Source organism: Polyodon spathula, chromosome 20 (genome assembly GCF_017654505.1).
Source record: "Polyodon spathula isolate WHYD16114869_AA chromosome 20, ASM1765450v1, whole genome shotgun sequence".
In the NCBI taxonomy this organism is placed as follows: Eukaryota; Metazoa; Chordata; class Actinopteri; order Acipenseriformes; family Polyodontidae; genus Polyodon; species Polyodon spathula.
Genome location: NC_054553.1, coordinates 1207320 through 1213319, shown reverse-complemented (window position 1 = coordinate 1213319; position 6000 = coordinate 1207320).

The window sequence follows — 6000 nt, the reverse complement described above, 5'->3', positions numbered from 1 at the left end:
GGTGAAGGGTTATGATTTGGATCTTTTGAATCCCATTGTGATGGGGTTAGGGTTGGAGTTATGGTTAGGGTTAGGGTGAGGGTTAGAGCAAGGGTTGGGGTTAGGGTTGGGTTTAGGTCAGGATTGCAAGTAGCATAAAACAGGTGAAGGGTTATGATTTGGATCTTTTGAATCCCATTGTTCGAATTTGGCTAGGTACAGGCCTAGATATTTTGGTATTCAGGTACTTGAGCTGCTAGGGTATACTGTCCCCATAACAGAAAAAAATAGGTGTTTCTTTTAGTTTTATTGGTCCTGAAACGAACCTCCCCAGATTTATAATTTCTGCCATTTAGAGTCTGAAAACAAGGCTATCACAAAGTTAGAAAGCGAACCGAAGAGTGCTTACTGGACTGATGGTTTTTACCAATCAAGCACGTTGAGAGCCATGGCAGGAGATTGAACAATAAAATTCAGACTGCTACCTATTTATAGTTTTAATTCAAAGCTACGATTTTTTAGGGGGGTGTTCTGTTCTGCGGGTGTGTGTGTGTGTGTGTGCATATATATATATCTATATATTATATATATATATATATATATATATATATTATATATATATATACCGACTTATCGAGTTTTCTGACCCATTATAAAAACTCTCAAAAGATCTGGGATATTTGAGAGCAGTGGATAATGATATGAGATGCTCATCCAATACAGATAAGAAATTTTTAAAAGACCTACACACCACTGGTGTCAAGCATATCGTTATTTTTTTTTATTTATTTTTTTTAAGTGGGAGGTGCTAAAACATTGTAGGCTGTTATGTTTTACAGTGTCAAAAATCTTGTTGTTTTGTTTGCTTTTTCAATATTAATCTATATTGATTATTAGCTTGATTCCTGCATTTATGAGAATGTATTTTTCATGTCATTATTCAATCCTTTCCTGGTTCCATTTCCACAAAACACTTCCCATGATGCTTTTTCTTTTCATTCAGTCTCTCTCTCTCTCTCTCTCTCTCTCTCTCTCTCTCTCTCTCTCTCTCTCTCTCTCTCATCTTCTCCCACAAAAGATTACACAGATGAAGAATACAGACCTAGCTAACTCAGATAAGAATCCTCTTTGCAGTAGGGTATTACTGTGACTCCCCACTCCCTCAGTGGCTGTTCACAGTCTAAGGTTATTTAATCTTTGGGTTTTGGATGCTGTGACAGACTTTATCTTTTATATGACAGTAATGTGATATGTCTTTGATTGCCTATACTGTCAGGCACCGGATCTTAGCCACAAACAATAAAAAGACAGATTCCAAAGGTGCATTAAAAGGCACTTGGAACCAGTACAATCTGTGGGGCTGTGAAGGTAATTAGCATGAAGAGGCAATGTGACTTTGTTTTAACAAAGATACAGCCAGTGCCAGCTTGAACGCTTCAGCGTTAGTTTGCCAGGATAAACAGGGTACACGGCACTGCAAAGGTTGATTTCTGTTATTACCTTATTGACTTTCTACACACAGCTTGTAATAGCAATACACACTGTAAACAATGAAATTACCACTTAGAAATATCCTGGGAATTGTTAAGCACATGCGATGTCAGTTCAAAATGCTTAAACACCACAGTCGCTGTGTGTGAAGTCACTTGCTGATTCTCCATGTCTGGAATGCTGTTGAGACCTGGCACTGCACAGTGTCTTGTGTGCTGGACAAGGACTCCTCAGATCACATGGTGCTTTCCTCAAACTAACAACGAGGAGCCAGGCGACCTGTGCCTGTGCCAAGTTACTCAGCCAGCTTTCAAGTACAAAGGGTTTTGCTCTTAGTTCTCAATCTCTCTTAACTCATTTCATAATCAGGAAAATTACATAAAAGCCTGGTTGTAAGTTTAGTTCAACTGCTCAATGAACCAGCCTCTGCCATTTATACAGTAGCGGGTACTTTGGGATTGGGAGAGACAAATAACATGTGGGTGCCATATTATTATTATTATTATTATTATTATTATTATTATTATTATTGATATATTATTTAATATTATTATTATCGTCTTGAGTACACGTTGTGCAACACAGAACCTACTGGTCAGCCAATCAGGAGAAATTGGCAAATAATAATAATAATAATAATAATAATAATAATAATAATAATAATAATAATAAAGTAACCACATATTACACAGCCAGAGTCTCCTTCTATATTCTTTAACCACAGGGATGATTTTCAGGCTTGAAAAGTTTTTTAAAGAATTTTTCAAACGCACAGGTACACAAACACCTTGCTGAGGCCACGTGTGCTCAAACCCTTCTCACCAGTGGGATACGGGCGCCAAGCCCGACCACAGGCATGATGGGACCATCTTAATAAGAGATTAAGGGGATACCATTGTGGATACCCCTGCTGAGGAACACTGGTTTCTTTATGGAGGATACTTCTTATGCCATTTTATACACTGTGCTTTAATGTTTAGAACTTTTTTGCACTAGTTCTAATAACATTTTTTTTTTTCTGAGATGATTTAAAAAACTGTGCTATATAATTCAGTTGTATAACAAATATTATATCATATCTGTGTTTCTAGTCTTTACCTGTATCTGTAATGTTTTCTGTTTCTATTGTATTTTGGGCAGAACAGCCACTGCTCCCTGTTTAACCCTAATAAAGAAATACAAGCGTTCATTATACATCAACGGCCTCCTGTTTTCTGATGGACAAAAAACAAATGTAATTAAATTAATTTTTCATGTTTATACTTTAAAGCACCTGAAGATTAATGTCTAAATAATGCTCGAATACATGTTTTCATTTTTAGAACGAGGATAAACTGATGCCTATCCTGTGTTCTCCCTCAAAAACCACCTGTCATTAAAGAACTCCAGGGAAGCATGGCATTCTGGGTACTCTGTTTCTCGCTCTCTATCTCTCTCGCCCTGAGTCACCGCTCAAGCTTTGTTTATTTACATAGTGCTAAGCTAGCTGTGGGATATCATTTCATGATTTCGTTTCTGGTCGACCCCTCCCCTCTGTAGTCTTAAAGATGAGAGTCACTTGTAATAAAAATGTAGATTTCCTAAACTCAGAAATGGCTCCATTCACAAATGCTTGTGTTGTACAGTAAGTGTGCCAGTATATCCAGGTGGACCCAGTGGAAGACCACAGCCTATGCCTCTGAGGCCCAGTTATATAGGACTGTTAATTTGCTTTTGTGAGTGGTGCAGGGTTTTCCAGCTGTTTCCAGTCCCAGTGTTTGTGGACATTGTCCTCACCAGGGACAGCTGCAAGGACCAGCAGGGCGATAGCTGCTTGTGGGAATCCTCACTCATGATTTACCTTGTGGTTTCTTACCTTTACAATGCAAGACATTGTCTTTCCACTGAAACAGAAGAAATAATGTACAAACCTTTTTTTTTTTTTTTATTTGTTTTATCTTTATGCTTGTCTAGGTTAGTTCAAAGCACTTTGATCCTCAGAAACCTTCCTTCTGCTGCTTTTTACAGAGGGCTTGAAGTTTTATTGCATTGTGCTCTAGACCTCTGTGCAACCTTGGAGAAAGACTGTTTGTATTGTAAAGATAGCTTGTTTGTACACTCCTCTGAAGTGAGGCTTTCCCTCACAGCTCAGCAAGCACACCTTAATCCTGAGCTAAATGCTGTCATTCAATCCTTGGCTGTAAGCAGAACCTGCCAGCGGCTGTGCATTGTGACAAAGTAGTGTTGCAGCTAGCGATGTGCAACTGGTATATCCACTAAGCAGAGTCTGATTGCAAACCCACGCATCTGGAGGTGAAGGGCATGAGTAGCTAGTGAATTACCATGTTGCACCACCTAGCCCTTAACATACTTGAAAAAAGCACACTGACTTTACTTTACAGTACTTGTCAGCCCCTTCTAGGCCAGCAGGTTTCTGCAGCTGACAGCACAGGGTTTAACAGGTACCTGCAGTGAGTCATGGGTAAGGAGAAACTGAGCTGCCAACCGAATAACTTTTCCAATGAGGAAGTGATAAATCTGTTCTCCAAGTAGGAAGAAACTATCGTTACAAAGACATGGACTCCTCATAGAAGCCACTTCACAAGTACCCACGAGAGGAATCTGAAAATGAAATGTGAAAGGTCTGACACAAAGCGGACAACGCGGTGCAAACCAGCTGTCACACTGGGCTGAGAAATAGACAGCCTGCAGGAATCAGATGGCACTGCTCTCATTATTTATAGGAAAACTAAAATGATGTGCTATTTTACAAGCTATTCACACATGGTTTTTGTGGCACAGATTCCTGCACTATAACTGTTTCTGCATGCTTCCATGCCATTACAAGTTAGTTTATTTCAAAACTATATCTCAATAGTAAGTCTAGCTAGATTGATTACACAAGCACAATGCAATACTTGCTGGGGGTTATTAAGCTGTATTCTAATACTTTCCAGTATTCTAATGGTTGGTCACAAGAAGCTAGATTGATAATGGCTTTAGATGCTCACACTCACAACAACGCCTTCAAGCTGGCCGGTTTGTTTTTGGTTTGCGCTATGCGTTCATTACTGTGTGTGACTCACGACAGAAAGACTTTACACAGTCTTTCTACACGTATTAAAATGAAGTGGGGCTGTGCTGAAGTGTGAGGAGAAAGGAAGAAGAACTCTTTTAAGCTTCCAGCAGAGGGGGCCATGGAGAGATCAAGTCCAGGAAAGAAAAACCTAACAGCCGTACTGTCACAGCTCCAGCGTACTGTATGACTCAGTGATGCCCTGTGTTTCTTCATGGTTTGTATTCCCTTTGAGAGCCATTCTAACAATGTATTTAACTTGACACTAATCCTGGTACCTGGTGCTAGATGAGTGAAACATCTCAGAGGACACGAGAGGAGAATTTAAAATACCAGAGGGGGAAAAGATAAGACCCCATTATCATGCCGATCCCAAGTGGAATGAGAGTACAAAATAAGAAAGACTGTTTAAACTGTCCCGTTCTCAGCATGTGAAAGAAACTGTATCAAAGGTCTAGCAGAAACACCACAACAAGTCTGTTGACAGATCTTTGTGAATTACTGTAAATCGCTGTGTGTATATTTATAACTGGCATTTGATGATGACACTGGTCTAATCTCAGAAGGTTTAAATTGGGATTGTGTGATTTTGGACAATGAGGCACGTTACTTTGTCCAATCACAGAAATCCTTCCTCCTGGTAAAACCTTTCTACATGACAGCACTTTATGATGGAGAGGACTGAAGAGAGAAAGGTGGGTTTGCTGTTTAGATTGTGCTTCACAAACTGAAGGTTGTGTATACAGACCTTTAAACACATGCTCAAATGCCAAAAAAAAACAAAAAAAACCTCTAGTAATAGAATTAGAGAGACCTGTCGACAGGACCTCTCTGTCAACGACTTCTGTTTGAAGGGATGATTCTGCAGATGGATGCTAATTTGTACCTATTTGTTTTATTTTTTACACCTGGAGGTGGGATATGCACAGGCTCCTTTGAAGAACGCGTATGTGGGAAACTAAATACCTTGGGCAGCTTGTCTGCCTGTACCAGTTCTTCTGGAAATAAGAAGAAGAAGAAGAAGAAGAAGAAGAAGAAGAAGAAGAAGAAGAAGAAGAAGAAGAAGAAGAATACACCTTGATGGATTGCACATGTTTCCCTCTCAGCTTGTCAGTGGGTTGTGGCATCCATTAATAAATGAAGGGCTTGATGGCACAGGCAGAATATGTGTCATCAGTAATCAGTTATAGTCATATTTTTTCGCTACATTTTTCCTTCCTGATATCACAGGTTGTTTGCTATTTTAATGTAAGCCAGTGTTGATGAATACAGTGTTGAAAGAATATGTAATTGAGGGATTATATAAGAAAACTTACACACGTAACAGCTTGACTTCATTAAAACAGCATTGTAAAATCTGTTAAGCTTTTGTTAATAATCATTAAAACATTGAATTACACATTCCATGTTAAATACATACATACTTTAACCTTTTCATTCCTGAATATTTTTTGTTATATAATTTAAAAAAGGAA